At 38.5% G+C, this 26,085-nt stretch overlaps 1 protein-coding gene across 5 annotated transcripts in view; it reads right to left on the minus strand.

Moving 5' to 3' along the window:
• ZEB2 (zinc finger E-box binding homeobox 2) overlaps window positions 1-26,085 on the minus strand; it is a 131,286-nt gene that overhangs the window by 93,706 nt on the left and 11,495 nt on the right. The window lies entirely within an intron of this gene.

Genomic DNA, 26,085 nt, shown 5'->3' on the forward strand with positions numbered 1-26,085 from the left:
AAGACCTTTGATATGAAAAATCTGTACATCAAACTAAAAAGTCAGGACACATTTAGTGTAAGCAATGTAAATGAATATCTAGCATATGTTTTTCCATGTTTGGACATAACTCCCATTTTATATGAATTATGAATTATTGAAAGAACAGTTTCAAAAATGATCATGACCTCTAGCCCCACTCTCACACTCCCTTCCTGTGCTTGTAACCTTCAGATAGAGAGAATCATCAGGGTTACCTCACCTTTTGGGAAACTTTAAAAAGTAAAAAATTGCTCGTTCTTGTAAAGTTCTTTTCCATGTGAATTGAGATAATAGTGTAATCTTGTCATACGAATATGTGAAATAAGGTAAGGTACCCAGTTATGGAAGAAAGAAACCAATCCACATATGCCTAAGTGAATAATTTAAACACAATGGCTCGTTCCTACTTTCAATGCTTTTAACTTCATAATTTGCAGTCACTGTTTTCTTTCCCCCCTGTTTCCCACTTTCTCCTTGTTCACTTCTTTGTCTTCGAGCTGAACCTCTTCCTCTGCCACCTTGGGGGCTCGGTCCCCTCCCAGCACAGCTTGAGATTTCTTTTTCTTTGCAGCTTCCTTCACAAATGGCTTCCTTTTCTGCAGCCCGGCAGTCTTCTCTGGTCCCTGGCATGCCTTTCCTGACTCATTTCACTTTCCACCTCTGCCTACCATGGCTTCTCACCTCATTCTACTTTCCACACATGCCATCTTGCCCTTTTATATCATTTCTCTTCCTACCTCTTGAAATCTAAAGATTTCTCTAATTTCTATTCTTTCCTCTTAACCGTGTTAATTGCCTTTCTTGTAATCCAAATTTGTTGAACTTCACAGAGTTTTCTGATTAGAATTTATTTTCCTTTCAGCTTGTGAATTCCTAAAAACATCCCTTTCTATGTTTCCATATTTTTCACCTTCCCCTCTCCTCCAGTCTGCTCAGATTTCTGGCCTAGAGGTTTTTCTTCCACACTTCCTAATTGTTGCTTCCTCTTTAGTATTTTCCATTGCTCTCCCACCTCTGTCCTAAAGGGATTCACTTCTTAAATTACTAGGCAGTCTTCTTTTATTTATGCTATATTTCTTCTCATCTCTCTATAATCTATTTTTTCAATTGTTCTATCTTCTACTTCTTTATGGTTAAACTCTCCTTAGCACCTTATTTTTCCATGAACTTCTACCTGCCTAGTTCATGATTTTTTTTTGCCCCTTCCCCATCTCTCTGTATTATTATTTCATTGTAAAACTTTAATCTTAAATTATTTCCTACACTATCCATACATTGTGTTTTTATATATGTGTTAGCTTTCCTTAATACAAATCCAGCACTCACTTAAGAATACCGGACGTCCCTGGTGGTTGAGAATCCGCCTGCCAATGCAGGGGATACGGGTTCGATCCCTGGTCTGGGAAGATCCCACATGCCGCGGAGCAGCTGGGCCCGTGTGCCACAACTACTGAGCCCGCCAGCCACAACTACTGAAGCCCGCATGCCCTAGAGCCCATGTGCCGCAACAAGAGAAGCCACCGCAATGAGAAGCCCGCGCACCGCAACGAAGAGTAGCCCCCGCTAGCCGCATCTAGAAAAAGCCCGTGTGCAGCAACGAAGACCCAACTCAGCCAAAAATAAATAAATAAATAAATAAATAAGAAGGAACCACCGTTATAAAACAAACAAACAAAAAACCTACCAAAAAAGATTCTTCATTTAACTTGGACAGTATTGAGAGAATTCTGCTTATTTATGAGAGAGAAAATAAAAATCATTGTTCAGGTAAGATAACTACCTATCTATCTATCTTCTAAGACACTGGAAACCAGAAGCTGTAGGTTTGACTCCTGGCTCTTTTACATATTAAGTAGGCTAATATTAGCCAATAGCTTTCTAATTTTTCTGAGTCTTGGACTCTTTGTTTGCCTTAAGTACCTTCTCTATCTATCTCCTAGAATTATTGTTAAGATCAAATGAGATACTTCTGTCAAGGCATTTGTACAATGTTAAACACTCGAAAATCATTAGTTTTAAATGTTATCCTTTGTGTTCAAACTGGATATATCTGGAAATAGGGTTTATAAAAGTATGACGTTCTAAACTGATGTAATTTCATTACTTTAGAAGAAGACTGAATGTAGGCCAACATAATTTGCTTGCAATCACATGAACAGAAAAAGTTCATAAATCTAATATTCGAGTAGAAGATTGGAGATGCTAGTTTAGTGGGAGATATGAAAAAATGCTATGTTAACTGAAGGAAGGTCTATATTATTTGCTTTGGGTTAATTTATAAAATACTCATATAGTTTTCTGAGTAGACAGTAGTCAGATGCCAAACCCTTCCTGTGTCTACCTTAAAGGCCACCTTTTCTGAGCTATACCTTCCTCCCATCATCAGATTTCAAAGTAAGTGTTTGTCCCAAATGGGGCTGATTTGTTTGACCTAAAACATTTCTAACCTTTATGTGATACTTATTGTATAGACAAATACCTTAGCATTCTGCTGTGGGTAGAGAAACCACTAAGGATTCAGTATTTTTTGTATAGTGAAGCAAATCTGACGTGGAATAATAGAATTCAAGGTGGTACGGAGTTTTAGAGAGGATCGGGGTCACACACCAAATATCTACACAGACCAAGCAGGTGAGGGAGAGGGGCTGGTTCTTCCAAAGGGGATCCAGAGTAATTCCCTCATGGTCTTTCCACGCATCCGTGTGAGCCAGAGATGTCACATCTCTTGAGTTCTCCAGAGGTGCTGGAAATCTGACTCTTTGAGTGACGTTGCCCAATTTTAAAATATTGGCAACCAATTCAAATGTGTTTAAAATACTTTGTGAGCCAAACCAAACACATCTGTCAGCCACCAGTTTGCAACCTCCATCCAATCCCTACATTTTACAACCAGGGACATGAGGCCCAGAGAGGTTAAGGGATGTGCCATGGCCAGGCTGTGATTGGATGGCAGGGCTGGGGGGCCAGAAACCCGAGTTTCCTGAACCAAGTCCAGGACTCTTCTCGTTATACCGGGTTGTGATCCCAGAACTCCAAAGAGCAAGCAGCTTGCTGGAATGGAAACTAATGGAAGACATGTGGCCTCATCAGGAATGGCTCCTTCTTTACTTTTCCCCACCCCAAACTCTTCCTGATTGCCATTGCTGCTGCTTGTGAAGGTAAATGTGCTGAAGGTAGATGTTGACAAAGGGGCCAGGAGGATAGACTTTTTTTTTTTTTTCAACATCTTTATTGGAGTATAATTGCTCTCCAGTGGTGCGTTAGCTTCTAGGATAGACTTTTCAATTCCTTCCTGGCAATTCTCCTGCCATCTCCTCCACAGACTCTCTACCACCATCTCTTTCTTCTCACCACCCTCTCGACTGGGGGAGGACGGCTTACTTCGCAATGGGACTGCAGTGGGAACCCACTTCCTGACAAGCTCATGTCAATACCAGGTGAAACATCTTCTGAGCTCTCTGTAGAGGAATTATGAAAATACCTCACCTGAAAAGCAACTCTCCAATCTTTCTAAAAACATGTAGAAGCAGTAAAACCAAAGAGTCTTGAGTTTAGAACATATGGCTCCATCGTCCAATAACTCACCGTGTAGGCACACTGAATTTTCTGATTCTAGCCCATTTCACTCTTGGCATATACAACCACTGTAACTTTACACTTCAGAGGAGAGAATCATTTAACCTAAAAATAAGATATCATCTCAGATTGGATCTTGGGAGAAAACTGTCAACAACAACAACAGCATTTACATTCAAAACAGCATCCTGTCCCTGATTTGGAGTCAGAAGACTAGGGTTCAAATCCTGTTCTGCCAGCTCTGTTTCCATTTCTACCCAATGAAGAAAGCCTATGGGTGAGGATAGTTGATTCTCTGGTTTCTTCCAAGTTCGAAAAATATATGAATGCTCTCTAGGGAAAATACTTTGGAAAATTAAACACAAATGTCAGATTATACAATGATTTTAAAACAGAAAAGGATGTATATACATATATGCTAATTAGTATTATCATTTAATTCCAAATATTGGAACACTGGGTTTGGCAATTTCGGAACCAAAAAATCTGGTAGGATCCTTTTTAAAAAAAAAATTGATAGATTTGGACCATATGACTATGTATCCTCACTTACCTATGCCAGTGTTTGGATAAATAGAAAAAAATTAAATACTTAGAGAACTAATCAATTGGGGTATTCCTTTATGATGTAAATTGTTTCAAGAAACCATAAAATCAGTTATCTAGCATTGCCTTCTCTCTTATTTTCCTTTTCTTCTCAGCTTAAGAAAGTAAAAATGAAATCAATAATTTAAGCTGTCGCCCTCCCAAAGAGGAGAAAAATATTTTTGAGTCAGTGTTATTTTCCAAAACCTCTGAGTTTTTTAGGCTTTAATTTGCCCCTCACTGACATCTATCTTTACCTTATGATGTAAGGGGTACTTCAGATGAACCTAGAGTCTCATTGAGGTACCCCATATGAGTTTACAAAACTTTTACAGTTGGCTCAACTGGCTCAAAAGGACTCGAAAAAAACCCACAAACAATTAAAAGACCTATTCTTGAAAGGATTCCTTTCTTGTATTCATACCTCTCCTCTGACTAAACCTTTCATATTGATCACAAAAGTGTAGATTTTTTACCTCTTTTTGGTCTACAGGAAAAATAGGTATTTCAATAAGCATGGAGAAAGAACACGTCAAATAAGATACTAAAAGATTTTTTTGAAAGAAAGACTGTATTTTTCTCAATTACATTTTTATAAGAGAATGGCCATTCAAGTGGAACTTGGCAATTCACTTTACCCACTCATTTCCACGTGTATTCTTTTTAAAACTAAATCTACCTTGATCATGGTTTTGATTGCGAATCCCGAAAACAATTATGGAAATGATCTTTAATATAATAATATATTTTACTGAATGTCTCAGCTTTTTCATTCCAACAACTGAAACAGAGACAATTCCTTGCCATGTTGAAATGTGTAATTATCATGTATCCAAAAGGGAGGGTGTAATTTTCACATCTGATTACAAGGGAAGGGTGTAAGTGAAGCTGCCTGGGTAAACTTAACACTTGTTTACAAAGAGCACTACCTTTGATATTAAAAACTCAAAACACTGAGAAAAATCAAGGGTAACATGCACAAAACTAAACAAAAACCTAAGTATTTTTCTTGGCCCTGCTACACAAATAAAATCATTTTCACTGACCCTGTACTGGTTGACTTATTTCTGATGATTTTTGAGACTCTAGTATCATTTTGCAGGCTTCTTGGTGACTGTACTGTTAAGGGTTAGGAAGCTCAAGCATTAGATTTAATTCAAAAGGAAACTTCAAATTCATATTATTCTTTTAAAACTACATGGTCAAGCCTACTAAAACATATTTAGTTATCTATTTAGCTTTTAAACTAGAGGATGATTTCCATCTCAACAGATCACACTTTCCTAAACACAATCATTGCTTGCAAGATATGTATTTTTGATGTTTTTATCTCCTTGCTTTTTTTTTTTAACTTCTGATTTACCTTTGATAAGATCAACTTCTGCTCATGTGAACTTATGCTTTGGACATGTAGGAAGAGATAATATCAAAGAAAGCCAGAGCTGTGATGGTAGCTATCACTTAGCAAGAAGATTGAAGATAGATGCAAGATCACACAACAGGTAGGAAAAAAACTGTCCTAATAGCCAACACATATTAGGAACAATTTTGAATGATATGTAATTATGATTGCTAAGTAATTGTGCTTGTTTTTGAAAAGCTTAAAAAGATTGAATATTAAGGATACTTAATATTCCTATTGCATTTCAAAAAGCAGGCAAGAAAGGGAAATACAGAGAAGGAAAAAAAGAAAGGTTAAGAAACTGATTTAGGAATAGAAGATAAAAAACATTTTCACGCTAAAAGAAGCCTACTAAAGCATATTTAGTTATCTATTTAGCTTTATGATTACACAGAAAGCAATGAATTTGTTAGAAAGCTACTAAGTTATATAGGTTTTGCAAATGCAGTGCTAATGGGAAGGCTGATTTTTGGTATATTTTAGAAGTTAGGGGTTTTTTTTGATAACTTGCCAAATGAAACCTGACAAGCAAGAAGTTTGAAAAAGGATACAAGCTACCAAATGATTAAGATTTCTGAATAATTACAACTAAATAAAAAGTTACTCTGTGAAAAAGAATCAGGCTCCCCATTCCTAAACTGACATTGCCTAAAGCATTTCGGCAATAGTCGGAGCTTAACTTTTATATGATATTAGCTTTTTTCTCTTTATAAAGGATTTCACTGTGAGTCTTACATTCTGCTTTCCATTAAATCAAAAAGCAAAACACCTGACATGCATCTCCTTTCTCCCCTACTTCAGTGGGCGTGCCTGAGCCCTTGCTTGACCATAGGGCTGCATGGAAGGGGCGGAGGTTGTAGTTTCCAGGTAGCTTAGAGGCCTATCCACCACAACACATCCATGTCCGCAGCACCAATCAATGCTTAGCGCACAGCACATTTTTCACTGTGTTGTTAGAGTACATTTGCTTATATTTTGCACAATTTTAATTTAACCATATTGATCAAACCGAACACTCAATAAGACCCTAGGCACCTGAGGCTTATTAAAATGAGTCAACATGAAGCAAGTAAGCAAGGAAGTAATGGAAACTGTTTGGAGATTTAAATACAGTGGAACCCACTTAAATAAATACCTGTTAATGAAATAAATCTATTAAATGAATTTATTTTCTCTGAACCAAATCAAAACACATAGAGTAATACTCAAGGGAACCTTTAAATGAATACTGCTTAAATGAATAAGCATCTTAAATGGACGTGCCTCTCTGGAAAGGCAAATAGGATTTTCATGTTCTCTAAGGTTCATTAAAGCAAGAAGATCCATGTTGACTTTTTTTGGGACATATTGTCCTTTTTTGGAATTAAGCACAAAAAATTGCTTAAATAACATTATTTAAATAATATAAATATTATTTTTCTCAAGGCTAATTGCTCGTGTGTGTGTGTGTGTGTGTGTGTGTGTCTGTCTGTCTGTCTGTCTGTCTGTCTGCTTGTCTCTGTCTATTGTGGGCATTGGGCTCACATGGGACAGACCCTTGAAACAACTGACTGTGTTCATTTCTCCAGCAGCTTATCTATGGCAAGTAAAGACAGAAAAATATGTTAAATTTCTAACCACCTCCCACAATCCTATGTCACAGAGAAATGGACCAGCTACTTTTAACAGATAATTTATCTGCCTCTTTGGAAAGTTCTATTATCTCTCCAGCATGGTTGAAACGCATGATTAAAAGAATCAACCCCCTTACCCTAATGGTGATTTGTAATAAGAGGCTCATTGGCACATTCAGGGTGCTCAAAATAATGTTTTAAAAGACATAAAGGCATTCTTTTGTGGTAAAAAAACATGTAACATGTCATCTACCCTATTAACAAATTTTTTGTTGTACAGTACAGGATTGTTCACTCTGTGTGTATTGTTGTACTTACACAAATGCTTTCTAACATAAAATTTATGTAGGACCACATCTTTAACTGATCAGGTCTCTCTTTTCTCAGAGGGGTTGACCTACAGTGGTATGTTATTATAATAAAAGAAAAAATGCAGCACACAATGAAGTCTTAAAGTAATAATACCTTTTTAAAATACAGTGGGCACACAATCCACAGCGATGTTTTTCAGGCCCCCTTTATCTAGTATTGCCTTTAGAGGGCCTTGTTTATTCATTTTTCCCCCCTGGCCTAATAAAAGATATTAGCTCCTTTCCCTAAGCAAAAACACTCCTATCATGAATCAGGCAACTAGTGGGAGACTGCTGGCCAGGTTTCACCCCACTAAAATTCTAATCTATACTTTGTCTTTTAGAATTAAGGAGAAAATGCGTATCAGCAGAATCTCCTCTCTACTTTATTTCATTTATAAATTACGAGAATGATGCTATTATATATTATTAATTTCTGCTGTTCTCCAACTCTGCTGCAGCAGTGAGCTGCGGATGTTGGAACGGTGTAATTATGTTCTAGTAGGGTAGCCATCCGTTTCCTTTCAAAAATTTACAGGATTCTTAATCACGCTGCTCATTTGGGTGCACAGCAGCGAGGATGGCGAAACACAAACAGGGCACGTTCGTTTACATAGGAACACCTGCTTAGCATGATAGCAGATGTCAGTCAGTAAGCAGAACACAAAAGGAAAAAATATCAACAAGAGCAAACTTGCACCATTTTGACTTGGTGTGGGGAAATCTTTTCAGGAGTGATGGCAGCAGTGGACATTCCTTCTAAAACACAAACAGAGTCTCTGAAATTCCCAAGTCTTGTCTGTGGTTAACATGTGGTCAGAGAGAAAGGGCATTTGCTCTCTTGTTGCGTTCTGGTACTGACTCTGACTCTCTTTATTATTTGGGGGAATTACTAAAACTACCCTGCCTCAGTTTCCTGATCAATAAGCATACAAGGGGTTGGATATTCTATATAAAAACCTAGTTCCTTGAAGGTGTTTGTCGTTAGAAGCAATATAATGGTGACAGCATGGCTCTCACCAGACCCAGTTCAAATCCCACCGCTGTCACTCAGCTGTTGTGTGACATCAGTCAAGTTATTTAACCTTGCTACGGTTTCCTGATTTGTAACGTCTGTTGAGAAAACTAAATGAGATAACGTATACAAAATGCCTGCCACATAGTGAGGATATACTAAATGGTGGCTATATTATTATTATTACTCAAATCTTCATTATCATTATTTTATTTTGATCCTTGCAGAACCTTTCCTACCCAACATGTTATTTATTAAAAGTCTGGAATGACAGCCAACTGAAATCTCTTGCAGAGATCATCATAAACTATATTTTTGATGTGTACAGTTCTGTAAGATTATTATAATGATACTTACTACCGTTATTTTATAGTTAGATAGCCTGTCATCATTTCCACAACATTTTCTGGGATTTATTTCTGAACCATAAGAAAGGTTTTCTGGGCTGTACCCTGCCTGAAAAGAGCCTCCGTGAAAGCGAAGTGCTTTCTAGAACTTCGACACAATAAAATGAAGCTATGGAAAGGAAAAACTTAGATGCTTATCATGTTCACGTGCTCAGCCCACCCTGACAACTTTTGTATCAGTCTTTGAAGGACTTTTCAGATGACTCTGGTATTTTTTCCCTTCTCGCCTTTTCCCCAAAATGGTTAAAATTCAAAATGGAAAACAGCGATCACACATGGGCAATGACTAATTTTCCTAAGGAATTTTAGTATTCGGCATGTGTCTGCTTGTGCAGGCCTGTGCGTTAAAGGCTCCCTGAGTATGCATTGACTTGATACCCAATAATGGCTGCTAAGGAGCCGTTATGTAATGCCGTGTCAATGATCCGTGCATTGAGGACTCCCTGAGTACGCATCGACACCACGGACCGGAACGGCTCAGAAGAAGCTGTTATGGTCTATCGTGCCAATGATGTGCAGATATTGGCAGGGCCTCTGGCCCTTCCGTGGAAATGATGAAGTCTCTGAAGGAACCGGTGTGGGCACCATGTGGGCGACATCGGCGAGCTCATGACAGCTCCATTTTCCCTCCCTCTGGGGTTTACTGCCAAAAAGTCAGCTTGGAAAAGTTGTCCAATAACTTCTGTGGTCCCATCTTACATCACCAAAACAGAAACAAGAGTTAAAGATATTCTTGCCATTTAGCCTTAAGTTTCTTTCCAGAGAAAGAAACTGATAACTGTTAACAGCAAAAGGAGGGGTAAAAGTTAAGGTAAAATTTTTTCAGTTTCCTTAGTTTTCGATTATAAATCTCACTTTTCTGCTTTATGAATTTCATGTCATACATGGACATGGTACTGGGCAGACTTTTTGTGGTGGTGGTGATTTTCTGAGATTGAAATATTTAATCCACGCAAAGAAAAATACCTTTTTTATATGTCCTCAGCAGTTGAATAGGTACTCAGAACTCGGCATATAGGAAATGGTTCAAAAAACCTTGGGAAGAGAAGTGCAAGTTCAAGAATAAAGTTTGGATTCACACATGCTTTACCAACTTAAGGCAGTAATTAATTCACTTATGGTATTTACATGCCCCTCTTCAGATACTTATGGAGAACATGGGAATTTTAAATTCACAATTCAGTGCAAAATTTAAAATGATCTTCATTAGAATTTGAAGCTATACTCTAAACTGCTTTATATACTACCAACAGGGAGCCTCATTATGTAGTACTATATTTGGACTACCTTCTTTACATTTTGTAGCTGTAGATTTGAATGTATTTCTGGTATGCTTAAGCAGAATCAAACAAAGTGTTTTAATCTGTTCTATTAACTAACCAATCCCCATAGTTGCATGGCAAACATATAAAGTCAAGAGGCCTTAGCACATCTTTTTTTCTGCTGTCTTCAAAGGATCATAGAAGAAGAGAGACCTGAGATACTCAAGCACAGAATGGTGGCCAAGCCTTGCAGAAATACCAAAGTGGTTCACTAAAAAGGATGGTGGAAACAAAGAAACAGTCAGATTAGGCAGAAAATAGTTAGAATGATTGTGATTCTAAGTACAGAAGGTACTTCTACATGCTCATTTCCTTGAATAGAAAACAGTCCAATTCTCATAATGATTTTTGGAAGTGAGGTAAGATGTCCAACATTGGTGTGTATTAAATGTTGACTGACTTAATGCGTGACAGAAGAGCAAGGGGGGAAACTCACTAAATGCTAACCCAAAGTAGATACTCAAGAAACACACTGAAGAGTGGAGGGTGAGGACAGATCATCAAATACCTATTATGTGTTTGATACTTCTACCTATTACCAATAATTCTTCACAACAATCCTGTCACATAAGTATTATGAGAAACGGAGACACAGTTAGGTTGAGCGACTTGCTTCTGGCTGCATGGCTGGTATGAAGTAGGAACCAATTTGAGGCCAGATGTTCAAAGCCTCGCCTCTACCGGGCACCCACACTGCCTCTCTGTCTGCCTCCCTGACTCACTCTTAAAGGTGTCATTGCAAAAGGCGGAAAGCCAGTTGATTTAAATATAAACTAAATGAAAAGAAAAGAAAAAAATCCCAAGTATTCAAAATGGCATAGCTGTCACTAAGTGAGGTTCAAGACATTGTTAACTGGGTGGTAGGGAGTCTAATGTAAGTTATCAAAAGCTTTTTTCTAGATATTATAATATACACTAAATGTTTAATGTACCTGCCATATTCATTATCAGAAGATAGTTGAGTAGAATGGATTCGTCTTCGTATTAAGTACAGCCTCCCTTTAACAAAATGATTTTTGCGTTCCATGAGCTGAGCTAGTCACTGGTGACAGAGAGATGAACAAGACTGTCCTCAAGGCATTTATACATTTGTGAGAAGACAAACAGGAATCAGATATTGTAAGTGCTGTGATAAAGGTCAGATCAGAATATATTCTTTGAGAAGATTTTTAAAGAGAGCATTGTTCCTATAAAGAAAAAGTACCATGTCTATTTCCTGGAAACACAGAGGTATAAGGCCATGCCAACCACTGCGACTATTTCTTTTCCTTTTTTGTTTTTGAACACTCCCTAAAGAATTGAAGAGGCATGAATAACTCAGCTTAAGGTTATTGCTTCCTCTTTTCAAGAATGTTTTGGCATGACCCAGAAACTGAGGTACCTCTATCATAGAATTCCTGGCAGCCTGATTAAGTCACACCTTGAAATAGTCATAAGCAGAATGTATTGAGTGTCTTCTAGGCTTCAGATACTGCCCTTCAATTTTTGTTCAAGACTCCAATGATCCTATAAAATAAATATTGGACCCCATTTTAAACATTATGAATTGAAGCTCAGAGAGGTTAAGAAATATACTCAGGGCCACATGAGAGTAAGTGGCAGAATTCGGACACAGATTTGTTTGTGTCTGAATGCTCCATTCTTTTCATGGTATTGAATTCCTCATTCCCTAGGGAGAGGGGAGAGCTGGACCCCATTCCTTGTAAGTGAATGGATCTAAGAATGTTCTTGGGGCAGGAGTCTGGGCAGGGGAGATGTGAGTATGAAATAGCAGAGCAGTTCACTCTCGAGGTAGGAGTAGGCAGCACACAGTAGGTATGTGAAAGCAAGTATTGCTTCACCTACAAGTGGACCAGTTGAGAGCTTCTAAATTTCATCCTTAGATGTGTAAGCTCTTTGGGACCTTAAAAAAATATCTTGAATTCACATCCCATGCACGTCTCTTACGGCTGTTGTCCAAATCCTATTATCTGGGAACTTAATTTAAAATAGCTTGGTCTTTTTGAATTGTCAAAAACTCTAATAAAACAGGAATATTTCATACTTGCACAGACCAAATTCTGTGGGACATCCAAAGCTTAGCTCTTAAATTATGTTCTTAGATCAGTGAAGAGGTAAAATCTAGACTTTATTGAAAAGCACAATGCAGACATGAATTCTAATGAATCCTTGACTGTATGCAAGCAATGTGAGAGTCACTATTCTGCTTATTAACTATATCTATTATTATACTTTAATTGTAATAATAAGTCAGACATTTTAATGGACTGGTTAGGTTGAAAGCTGAGAAAAAGCTAAATTACTGTTTTTTTGACAACATAAATTAATTTCTGGAAAGGTAGAAATCTTTAAGTTCATGTCCTTAAATTCTAAGCCCTTTAAGAAAGGTAGACAATGTGGGAATACCACAGTTGCAATTTTTTTTAAAAGGCTACTGTTCCTTTAATGCCCAGCTGGTTCTGAGATGTAATAAAATTGACATATTGATTCCTTTGAATTTACAAATGCCTGTTTCATAAACTCCATCTCCAAAGCCTAGGCATCTTTAGAGCACTGTCATTTTTTTTCTCCAAATGGATCAATTATGTGCCCACGTAATCCTGTTACCTGTGAAATCCATGCATACTTCTCCCATTTGCTGCAGTTCCCAGGCGGACAAACTTGCATTATGTACGCATAAACAAACAGCGCATTTTCCTGATATTAGAGATTGTTTTCAAAGTGAAAGGCAATCTCTTGGGTCCTTTACTCACAAAAAAAAAAAAAAAAAGAGAGAGAGAGAGAAAGAAAAAGAAAAACTGGGTGCCTGTTTCTTCGAGCAACCTCAGTATATATGTATATATATATATATGTGTGTGTATATATATATATACACACACACACATACATACACAAACATGTATGTATATATATTTATGTATATATACATTTATATTAACTACTTACAATCCCTAACAATTCATTTAAATCGTATGGTTTTGCTATGCTCAGTCCTTTCACTGATCCAAGGAAGTAAATTTTTCGTTTTAGTTAAACTAGTTCACGAAGGTTTATCACATTTTTTTTTATTGCTATCGTTTCTCCTTTGCTGATAATTAGTTATTTAAGGGCAAATCATCCCCAAGACACCTTGAAGAAATTGAGAAATGAAAACCTAAAGTGAATTAGGTTATAAAGTTTGCAGTCATTTTATAGTGAGGAAAGTCCTCAATATCTTTCACTGTAGCACTCGACACTCACCGGCTCTGAGTCTTCCTTAAACACACACAGAGTCCTTTATTGAAACAACCGTAGAAAACACAAAGATTCTGCTTCTACTACATTAGGAGAGAAACGCCTCAGTGAACCAGGTCTTTCCCATGTCTTAAATCTGTAACAGCAAATTGTCTTCCCCCACCAGCCCATTTCCATGTTCACGTGTGGACACCCTCACCAGTACAAACACATAAAGAAGGCTTATGTGCCAATATACGCACAGACTGTGCCTATAGAATCTCCTGCAAATAACCACCAAGCAAACATGCTTTTGTCTATGTGTGAACTCTCTGTGTGAGCAAAGTACTGTGCACAGAGATATGCATTCTCGCTTCATTCTTTCAGCCTGTGCTGTCTCTGATTTTCCTCACTTCGCTGGGCACCCAGCAGTCCAGCGACACTGCACTTGCACTCTACAATTTGTCTTTAAGAGATTCCCCAATCACAAAACATCTTGTCTGCTGTCCAATGGGCTCCCCCCATGCAGAAAAGATGGTCTGAAAAATCAGGTTGTGCTGGGAGCCCTGTGGCCTGGCCCACCGCTGCCATTGTGCGGGAGTGGTTTTAAAGATAAATGGCTGCATGTTAACCAGATTTGACATGCTGTACAAAGGCAACCACCTTTGGTCCCATGACACAGCCAAACAGAAAACACAACAAGCAAGCCTGGCAAAGATGTCCGACATGAATAAAAGCACAACAATTTGTCACATAGCTGTTACAAAATGTTAGCAGCTTTAGGGCCTGCCATGGGATGGCGGAGATAAGGCAGTGTGGAGAATTCGGAAGTTTAAGGATTGGTAAGTCTTAGGCAATGGAAGAGTTAATTCAGAAAAGGGGGGAAAGAGTCATCGCGAAGGGATTATTTTCATTTGCTTCCTCATAAGGCCTTAATGTCATGAATTAAATCAGCAAGGCCAGTGTTCCGGGGTTTACTAAACTCTACTGTTCTGAAGGGCTGTCTGTTAACCATCTCTTTCCAAACTCCCAGAGATGTAACACATTCTAGGATCAGTTTCTTGAGGGTTAAGAATCATTTTTCATTTCATTTTTTTCAAACTGGCCTAGCGATAAATGAAAGGAAGAATTTTGAGGATGAAAAAATCCATACACCCAACTTAGCCTCATTATTCACCTAGAGAAAAGGAAATCAAATTGCCTCACTTTAACTCTTTTTCGAGCGCTAGGTTTCTTTTTCCAAATGTTTTTCCAGAATTACTTGTAATTCTGGAAATTCTATGATTCCAGTAACATTTAACCATAAACTTTCTTCCTGACTCTGGACTCATGCCCTTTCTAAGCCTTCATTTCCTCATCGGTAAAAAATGTATTGAAATAATAGCATCTCTTTGATAGAATGGTTGTCAGGGCAACATCAGATGACACAGGCAAAATTCTTAGCACAGGTCTCAGCACATTATAAGTACTCAATAAATGTTAGATAATATTAGCTTTCTTACAGTTGCCAGGGACATTTCACTGAAATACAAATATGATTATGGCATTCTTCTTTAAAAAACGTTTCACGAGCTCACCATCACCTATTTATTGGATAAGAGCCAGAAATATGTGACAGGAGATACTTCTGCTCACAAGCCACCTTTGCAGACTCAATTCAAGCTTATCCCCTTGCACTGGTGCTCTGTTCCAGACACGTCAGTTGCCTGACAGCACCTGAGCTGGTCTCCCTTTCCCTCCTCCAAGGCCTGTACTTGCCCTCCTCTCAGCCCAGGATGCCCTTCCCCGACTCCACCGGGGAAATCCGAGTCATGTGACCATCCTCCCTTCAAAAAGCTGCCTCCCCCAGGAAGCCTGCCCTCACCACCTGCTCTCAGATCTAAGCCATCATCTGCGCTCTCTACTCACTGGATACAAAGTTCCTTATGGCACTCATCACATTTTCCTCACTTCTGGAGGACCCCCTTTCTCACTAGACAGTGAGCTCCTCAGGGGTCCAGGCGCCATCATTCATTTTTTGATTTGCAGCCTCAAGTTCAGTGCCTATACATAGTAGATGCTCAATTAATGCAGGATGAATAAATGCTGCCATTTTTTACTGAAATACCAGAAGCCTAAAAAAGGACCCAGTGGCACACATTTCAATTATTTTTGCAACAAGAAAAAAATTTTTTTCTTATAATGCAAAGCTCAGATCACCCTTAGGAATGAAGGCGGAAAGAAGCCCTGAGTGGAAAAAGAAAATGTGCGTTTTTCTTCCATGAGCCTGACATCAGCTTCGAAGAGGTACTGCTTCTAGCAATGGCAGAATGAAGCACGTAAGCTCATATGGCAAACTTTGAAAAGAAAAAGGACTTAAAAAAACCAAATTTCTGGCCAATCTAGTGCCGGCATAGCCCTATAGTTCAGACCTTTTCTGAGGATCCCGATGACTCTGTAAGAGAATGGAGACGATACTTGGGAGATGAGCTATAAAAGACATTGTCCTTGTCAATGGTCTGATGTAACACAGGTGAAAATTCCCATGTAAAGAACTCCACGCTGCCCTGCGAGCTTACAGAGGACTACGAACTAAACGTAAAGAGGTAAGAAGATTTCTACTGCAAATTTTTCAAGGGGTAGGGCCTGAAGCTCTCTTGACATCTGTGATTCCCTAACCTGTGTGACCCCTTGTAAACTCAGAACCAGCACAGCCCCGGAGCACGTCATATTCCCTCCCCTGTCCCACCACTCTCCTGAAACTTGAGCCAAGTCCCATGTGGCTGCAGATCTTATGTTCACAGGTCCTGAAGGGAATCCAGGAAGCCATTCTTTGACGAAATATGCACTCTTCCTCACTGAAGGTGAACTGATGGCGGGAAGATGAAATTGCCCTAATCACAGTTAGTGGGAGGTAGAAGCTGGTGAAAAGAGAGGGATCTTGAAGTTAACTGGTAACCTTTCAGTTTCCTCCATTTATAGGTCTCATTTTATTTCTACTTGTAATATTAAATGGGAAACTAAATATTAAATGATTTAAATACGGGAGAAATGACAGCATGCCATTCACTCAGTCTAAACTGCACAGTTCATCTGTATCCTAAAACTGATGGGGGGTAGACCTGATAACAGGCCTAAAATCAGAGGATGGTAAGATACCGTCAGAGAAACAGACTGGTCCTTAGTTTTTGTCTCTCTCCCAAAAATGTCAGGATTACCCAAAGAATATCTTCAGAGTGAAATCACTGATTTCTGCCTCGGACAGCAAAGAACCAGGCAGAATATTTTACATGAGAGAATCTGATTATCAGATTGATCTATAACAGTTAACCAAGCATATTCTTAGGATAAGCTTTATATGGAGAGATCATTTTGCAGAGTGCCAAATACAGGAAGAGAACGCTTAAAAAGTCCCAAGAAGTCTCTTTAAGAAGCCAGATACTATAACCCCATATCCTTTTCGATGAATGATTAAAATATCTTAAATTCATATTGCTCAGCTGGTGAGGATAAGCACATGAAAGTTAAATTTCTTCCATTAAAAGCAGATTTTTATAACTCTCCAGTTCTTCCTTAAACTTAAGAAATAGAACCTCAAGTATTTATCAGATTGGTTAAGCGTCCTTAAGTCTGTACTACCTGTTCCGTGAAAAAATTTCTCTCCAGGTCTCCATCTCACCGACGGGAGTAACATGCAGCAAACCCAATCCACGTTAGTCAGAACTTCAGGTGGACGATTCAGACCCTTGTAACAGTTTTAGACTTGCAATCGGTGTTGTGACGTTTCTTAATCTAGGTCTAAAATATGTGCAGCATTGCTTTTAGAAAGTAAAAAAACTGGTGGATCGTGCCATCTATGGCAGCATTTGTTCAGCATTTGGTACAAATGGGAGGAAAAAGATACAGAATGCATGGATTGATTTTCAAATTACCTCAATATTTTGAAAACATTTTCACCTGCATGCTGAGAATGCTAAGAATGGCAAGGAAGGCAATGTGCATTTGCACAGCCTCCACTGCATTCATTTATAAATTACCTCATCACTGACTGAAATTAACACTGATTCTTACAGGCAATTTCTCAATTTCCAATGCTAATTACATTTTTTTTACTTTTAAATTCTGTACCACCTGTTTTGGGCAAGACATCTTAGGCAGCGCGACCGCATTTAATCACAATTTTAATTAACCGCCCTGTAGATGTGAAAAAGAAGCAATTATAATGTAGATGAATGATGATTTTTCTGCATTAAATTGTTTTGTTTCCCTGGTATGTTGATTGTAACACAGCACACAAATACAGTAACTGTACAATTTTTTTCTATTGTAATTTAGTAATTGTTTTTGGAAAACCAGTTTGGGAATGAGTGACTTCATCTGTTTACAAATTGATTGATACTGTTCACTCACTGATTGCTGCAGCGTATATTTTGGTATTGCACAGCCTAGCATAAAATATAATTAGAGATGCACAGGCTTTGCAGCACCATTTTGGAATCTGAAAATCAACTGTAACTGAAGTATGTTTTCCTTGAGCATACTAGTATCAGTTGGGGCTGATGAAATGATAATCAAAACAATGGGCTTTCCAATTCCACCACTAGTAGAAACCCTTGGTTTCAATCTGATAGTCTAATATGGTAAATTTATGAATTACTCTGTACTAGGCCTGGGAGCTGAGGGCTGGCAAGTCTGAAGCTTGCACAACTCACTCAGATCTGTATCAGAAGAAGCATACAAGTGAGGTAAGGAAACAATGATGAAAGAAAGAGTCGCTGCTTTGGAAATGGGAGAATTGTTCCCGACACCCGGGCACAATGCACTGGTGTGCTGTAGCTCTAGACTATCTCATCTCTACACTGTGATACAGTGAGATCACATTCATGCTCCTGGCTTGCAGATACTGATCATTAAAGCCCTACCTCACTGCAGATAAATTCACAGATCTTATTTACATGAAGCAGAACTTCCTCACTCAGCTAGGAATGGGGTGGGAGAAAAAAAGCAGCCATCAATCTCTGTTTATTTGAAACCTGATGCCGACCAATGGGTAGAAGATCTACGCTTCCTGTTTTCACACGAATCACAAATTCCTTCAGGAACTCCTTATACTAACGTCACACCTACTCTCGATCCCAGGACTAAGTTCTCGGTCAGTGCCCTTCATTGGTATCACAGGGCTGGTGTCTCTTTCAAATCATCCAATGAATAGTTCTAAAATGTGCTTGCTTGCATGAGCCCTGGGCATGCCATTTCTGCTAGCCTGGAAAAAAGGGGAAAAGGCCATGTAAGCAGTTGTGGACGTTCAAAGGAAACTATTTACGAGATCTCTTCATCTTCTACTTTGCTTCTTTTTACACTCCATTCCTTAGAAGAGCCTAAACTAGGACAGTTCATTAAAAGGTGAGAAGTCATGTTGGTCCTAGCCATGCATTTGTTATAAAACATAGCGAGGATTATGGCTTCATTTAGAGCAATTTACAGATAGAATGTTATGAGTTAGCACGACACAGCAGATCATGTTGAGCTGGGGGTTGGGGCAGGAGGACTATTCGGATCAACTTCTATTTGTCTGTCTCCTTTATAAACAGTTGCTAACAAAGTTTTCGTAGGAAGCACCAAACCAATGCCAGAATTTACTTCATATATGAAGTGAGACTCTGCCCCATTAATATAGTAAGAGGTCTATTCTTTTGCCAGGTGGGAGATTTGCATGTCTAACTCTTGTTCACACCAATGGCGATGGACACAAAAATCTCTCATGAAATTAAAAGAACAGGCCAGAGTGTCTTGTCTATGTTGCTAGCAGCAGTGTCTTTTTCATGTATAATATTACACAGAACTAACAATAAAACGTTTTCTTGCCTAGTTACCCCTACCTGTATCACTGTTTTTGGCTGTGAAAATTATTTGGTATAAATGATACTGAGTAAACTACTACTACTACTACTGGAAGAAAAGGCAATTTATTTCAGTTCGTGAAACTGTCGTTGCTAAGAAAGCATGCTTAGGGCAGGTGGAAATGTGTATGTGTTTTACTCTAGAGATTCAATTTCAGATTTTTAGTGCAGTCTCACTGGTTATTAGCAGCAATACTTTCATGCTGCTGCATAGTTTTCTCTCCTTTGCCACCTTCCTCAGAACACAGAAGATGCTGTCTTATGAATGGAGGTGAAAATAACCTTGAATATCTCAAATTATAACCTCTTTACATAATGAAAAGGGAGTGTTCTGGCAATAGACTTAAATTTTTTTTTTCATGAAGTTGTTCCAGCCATCATGCTTGTTTAGAAGTTTCTAAAAGTGGTAACATCTGTGCTCCTGTTGGGATGAGAAGTCACCCCACAAACCTTTCTACGAGTGGGTGTGTCTTTAAGAGAAAATAAAGTACCTGATCAGGGCCTTAGTCAGTCTTAGCTCCCTGTATCTTCGCACTCTGACCCACTGCGCGTTCCTTGGAACAGAGAGCTGCTTCCCATGGCTACCTCCTCAATATAAACTTGCTAACTAATCTCTTAGCAAACACTTGAAGCCAACCTGAAGGGAGGAAAAGAGGCAGAGAGGAAACAAAAAACCCGGCAGAGATAAAGCTCAAGGCACATTCAACCGGACACGGGAATCTAAATTTAGTACTAAACTTCAGTTTTCTTTTGAAGAGCTAGCTGTTGTCTGTAGAACAGGGACTTTTATAACAACTATTTTATTTTTAAGACTCAATCCTAATTCTGTTGCTGTCTCCGAAATAGGGCTCACTTTAACAAAAACTCCCTTGATTTCTCTTTTTCCTGCCGGTAGCCATGTGCCTACCCTGACAGGTATTTGTAAATGGTTTCTTTTATAACTGAATATCTTTTAAATAGTATATCTTTTAAAAAGTCTACCCAAACCGTGTGCACACAAGGTAACTTTTCCTCAGGAATTTATGCGAGGATCCACTGTTGGAAATAAATGATGACTTTCAACCAATGATCAAAGAAAAATAAATCTTTCCCCCTAATAAGACTTTTTAAGACTGGAATCCCATTTTTAAATGGATAACAGCTAAGAGGCTACTGGCAATCTATTTATTTCCAAAGCTGTGTTTTAATGTTGGCTACATAGAAATTGGAGGAGCAAATGAACCCTGGGATCTTTGAAGCTGAAGCTTTTAAAATAAAGTTGGTATGTAGTATTTGAAAACATACTGTTCGGAATTTAAGTTTTAATATCTAGGAATAAACTGTGCATTAAATCAAGCAAAACTGTGACAAGGCCAATATGCACATGGACGATGCCAGGAAGGCATCTTCAGCTCTTTGTTCACAGCTTAACAAAACTGTGCCGTCACACCACTTTAGTTCAACAGTGCCTGTCGAATGGGCATCAGCAGATCAGCCAATGCCTGTCATACACAGAGCCTGAAGACGCTTTGAAAGCAAGGGCTTATTCGACCCCCAAGTCTAGTTGGAAAGTGGTGAGGATTTTAAATCATCTAGTAAAGACACCAACCTCCCCCCCCCCCAAAGTTAGAAGAAATAAGGAAGAATGACAAAAAAAATATTGGTTTTATAAAAAAAGGACGTAAAGGAGAAAAAAAATGCCCTCGGGCAAAGGGAGCGCTTTTCATATTTGTTTTCTTTGTCAAAGCAATTATAAAAGTTTTGCAATCATAGAATTTTTCTCAAAGTGATGTTCCCGATAGTGAAATAAAAGTTTAATGTCATTGCTATCTTAAGGTTTTGCCACGGTTTTTTAGCCTTTAAACAACTGAATAAATGTTCTTCCGTTATCAGGATAGGAGGGCGTTATTTGACAAAGAGAACTTGCAACCCCGTGTTATTCAAAGGAGTATCTCTTTAAGTGTAATTTTTGCTACGTGGCTGTTTTTGTTGACAAAAATGCACTAACTTTTGATCTGACAGTCTCCTGAGCTCTGGTCTCTGGGAACATTTAATCTGCTTCAGAGTAGAGACCTGGGGAAACAAACCTGGTAAAGAGAAGGATTGTTAACTTTCTTACAAGTTAACAATTAGGGAAAAACCCCAAACCGCCTTATTTCCCTCCTATAACACTGATCATGAGATTTGGCTTTCAAGCTTTAATAAGTGCTAAGGAAGTGCCTCAGAACTTTCCTCCGGTTTAATTAAGTGTGCCCACTCCTCTTCAGGCATCCAATCAGATTAAATGAGAGTGAACCCCGGGAGCAGGGCTGGTGAGCCCTAGTGGTAAGAATTAGCTGAAGGTGTTCTGAATCTCTCGACCTTTCAAGTTCCTCCAGGATACGTTGCTACTGAGATCCATACAGGAGCTGAGATTTCCCTTACACTAAAGTTGAAAAGCTCTCGCTCTCAACCCCTCTCCCCGCCTCTCTCTCTCTCTCTCTGTCTTTCACTCTGCTACTGTCAGTTTGCTGCCTGTACTTTAGCTGTCTCTTTTCCAGTCTCTACCCTGTCAGTTTCTGGCCTGCCAATTTCAACTTGAAGCTTGACTGGGCTGATTTGATGCAAATACCTCCAGGGAAAACCCTGAAACTGATGAACAGTTATGTCAAGTCGATTTTGCACCATCGGGAAAAGGTAACCTCTGCGAGAAAAAAAACAACAAGGTTAAAGAGACAAGGGCTTTTCACGTGTAATACCTCTGCTGCACATCTCGTTCACTGTTTACCATCCCTCAGAAATTGTAACTGTCAGAATTAGTCCTAATTGCAGATGCGAAAGCTGCCATTATAATAAAAACAGAGGCAGTGCAGGCATTAAATGTAGCAGCCTAATTTGTGAGACTACAGAAAAGGTAGAGTAAATGAATATTTCATTACTTTAATTACCAGGGACTACTCTTTTCTTGCTGTCTTATGATAAGTGTTGCTGTAACTAGCAACAGCAAACATCCACTAAAACATAAAGTGCAATAATCGTCCTGCTGTCAGGATCACTGCTTTAAAATACAAGCTGGGAAAAAATATAATGGTTTATCTATTTCTTAGAGATTGCAGAAGTAGAAGATGAAAATTCATTTAATGTCAGGGGGAAAAAAACGCACACACAAAGGCACCAGTAAACAGGTTTTAGTCAGAGAATAATGGCTCCAAGAGAGAGGAGGAAAAAAATCAGTTGGCTATATATTTGAAGTGTTAGCCCGAAAAGAATGCTGGAAGGTGAAAAGTAGGAAGTAATAGTGTTTGGACTTTTTTAAGGCAAAATTTTGTTTTCTGTTGCACAACATAATTGCTCGAACATTAGAAAATAAAACGCCAGTGACTGGGGGAAAGACAAGAGGAAAGCAAGTGGTTTTCAAATGATTAAGCAAAAGTGGAAAAAGTTCAAGTTGGCAAAAGTTGAGAAGCTCAGTCCATTTCCATTTAAAAAAAGACTAGATAAAGCCTGCCAGAAAAAGGACTTTGCCTGCAGTTTCGGAGAACTGATTCATAAGATTTGGGGAGTATCAATAATTACTCACCACTGACACCTTGAAAAGCCCTGGGCATCTCTCTCTAAATGTCAATTTCAGGTAAAGGGGCAAAGCAGGGTGGAGGGGTGGCCGGCCTATGGGAGGTGGGCCAGGGGGTGGGGACATGGTGGAGGAGGTCGCTGAGGCTGGTTGAAGCCAGCCTGTCTCTGCATTTATCACTTTGTCCCAGAGGAGGTGTTTGTACAACATAGCAGTTTGACAGCACAAAAACACTGTGGCCAGAAGCCCTATCAAAGAACCTACTGACACATATCATTTGTGGTCTTGGTTTCACAGGGCAAGGCTACCTCACATTTTATCTGCACAAGTATAAAACTCTACACGTTTCTAAGTGTTCACTATAGTTTAATCCCCTTCTCTTTTCTTTCTTTTAAATACTGTAAACACTACTTTAAAATACCATCTTTATTCAGAACTCCTGAATGCTGTTTTAAAAGCCATAATAATTTGCAATCAATTTAGCATAATCTGTGTTAAGGTTGATAATATTAAAGGAAAACGAAGGAAAACAGTTTAAAAGCACAAAGCTTGTAATTTATCCTAAATAATACACTTAAAGCTTAGATTAATAGGGGCAAGTAAGTTTTGTAAGAGTCATGTGGCGTAGGGAACACTTTTCTTACAATAAATCCTACTAAACAGGAGTCTGCATTAATTCTTCACCTCTACTATTTTTGCTTAAATGTATCTCACTCACAAGCTATAAAATTGTAGTTAAAGAGAAAAAGTCCCGGAGTTGGGGCCCTAGGGTGCATCTGTGTGTGTGTGCACATAGGCTGTACTTAGTTTTCAAATTCCCATCAGCAGAGCAAAGGTGATGGAAAATCTTTAGAGGACAACCATTTTGCTTAGAGATTTTCCCCTTTTAATGGGCTTATTTATTATGAAAACACGGTTTACTGAGTTCTTTATATATAAACCTCACCTCTTAAAACTGAGAAATCTCATGATGTGAAACACTTCCACTGATGTGCTTTGTGTCTAAAATAGAAACTTAGGTACCTCCAAGAATAGGCAAAATGCAAAGTTTCCTTGATTACAGTTACTTAGATATATAACACAATTTAAAATTAAAAACAGTGAAAGCTATCTACTACATTTGTAGATCACTTGGACACTAGATCCCTTTAAACTTACTCTTTCATTTAAGAGAGCGAAAAAAATCTCAGATCTTAAATAGCATGATATCTTAATCTGTCGATCTGTTATTGATTACTTATTTTGGGGAGGGGGTGTCTATTACCTTGTCAGGAGTACCTTTCTTTCCCAGAGTTGATTATAAAAAGAAATACTTAACAGTATATAAAGAACAAAAATCACTATATTGCTATATTAGCAATGTTAAGGAGGAATCCATTATACTTTTTTATGTTAGGATATGTTTTGCCTTTTTGTCACAGGAAATCATTAATGTCAATTACCTGTTCCCAAAAGAATGCAGTTATTCACCTCCATCATCTGAGATTATTTTAAAATGCTTCTCCTTTATCATCATGATTTAAAAACACACCTTCATGTATTTGCTCTTGTGATAAAGTTTGCTAAACTGACCAGTTCTGTGTTTACTGTTTGCTTGAAAGAATATCTTCATTTAAGTGGGACTTAAAAATGTTAACTTCAAAATACTGAAGTTCAGAATTAGGTCTCCTCCAGTTTAGACTGTGTGTGGGTTTAAGCTGAAATAACACACGGCAACCAAGAAAAATGAAGAACAACTAAAAATGGATTACATATAATAGAACATGGCATTTAATCCCATGGATTATAAGGAAAATTATCTGGAGTTTTAATTTTATAGTAATGTTCAAAAAAATAAAAAAGAATGAAAAGCACCTTAAATATGTACGCCAACATTTGTGTACTGTCTTTTAATTCTAACGACTACTTCAAATCTCATCCTCTCGACTCAGCTCAGTAATAGAACTAAATTTGTTTGAAAAAAATCAGGAATCACTATGATGATTACATTCCTCAATTGAAAAAAGAAAGCAAAGTTCAATCAGATCTTTCTCAAATGTTTGCTCCCCTCCCATGCCTTTATGTGCTGCTTGCTCTTCCAAAGTCTGGTTTTCAGAAGCCCCAAATAACTTCTAACCCAGACTGCAGCCTCCACGGTAATGTACATGGCTTTATTAGCTCTCATACTTTCTTGGGTCACAAACACACAATATCTGATGAGACGTTGATCATCTTCCTTCTCATTTCTCTTTTCAGCCTCTCTAACTTTCCTGTCAGGAGCCTGAAAATATATGCGCAGTTACCATTGTGGAGGGGAGACAAAGTTTAACTTCTGGGTTGGCAATCGGAGAATAATTCATGAGCAGATTTCTAGCAAATGATATGATTTGCTAAATTTTGGTCTTTGATTTATATTTATGTACTCCTGCTACTGCTAAGGTTTTGCCAACCTCAATTAGATCATGAATGAGATCATTTTAATTCAGCCCCCAAACTGTGACCTGACCATGGTCTGAAAGTGTTCAAAAAGTAATTTTAAGCCTCCCTTTGATTTGAAAAGGAATACTGCATGCTTGGTCATTCATACAAAAAACATAAAACTTAATTATTGAATGATTTGGCAAAAGACCTTCCTGCCAAACAACAGTCAATGCCAGCTACTGTGATGCTGGCGATGCCTGGCCCCCGAGCGCACAGCCCCCTGTATACAGCACTTGTTCATTGTGTCTCAGGGCAAGATGCTTTCCAATGGGATTCACGGATCTGGGAGACTGGGTGCAAAGCGAAGGGGGTACCATATTTATAACTCCAGTTGAAAAATGCTGTCTCACCTAGAAGGGAAGTAGATCTGCGCTGTCAAATCACCAGGAGGCTGTGACAAAGGGAGCTTGCAGCCTGACACACGGTGTAACAACATAGCAAACACCTTTAATTCTGTCATGTCTCATACCCTTTACTTTCTCACACATTCGTGGCTGCTCGAACATTGACACCTCCACTCTTTTTCGAAACTAAATAAGGCAATCTTATTTAAGCCCAAATGCAACACCTGAAAAGTTATTCTTGTGCCCAGCAAAAAATAACCATTAACTCCTTCCTCTTGGAAATGTCTCTCTGCTTGCTCTGAAAAGTCTCAAGTTGGTAACAGCCTCCCTGAGGCCCTGAATCTTGAGGTTCACATGACCTCCCAAGCT

The sequence above is a fragment of the Balaenoptera acutorostrata genome, chromosome 8 (assembly GCF_949987535.1).
Source record: "Balaenoptera acutorostrata chromosome 8, mBalAcu1.1, whole genome shotgun sequence".
Taxonomy (NCBI): Eukaryota; Metazoa; Chordata; class Mammalia; order Artiodactyla; family Balaenopteridae; genus Balaenoptera; species Balaenoptera acutorostrata.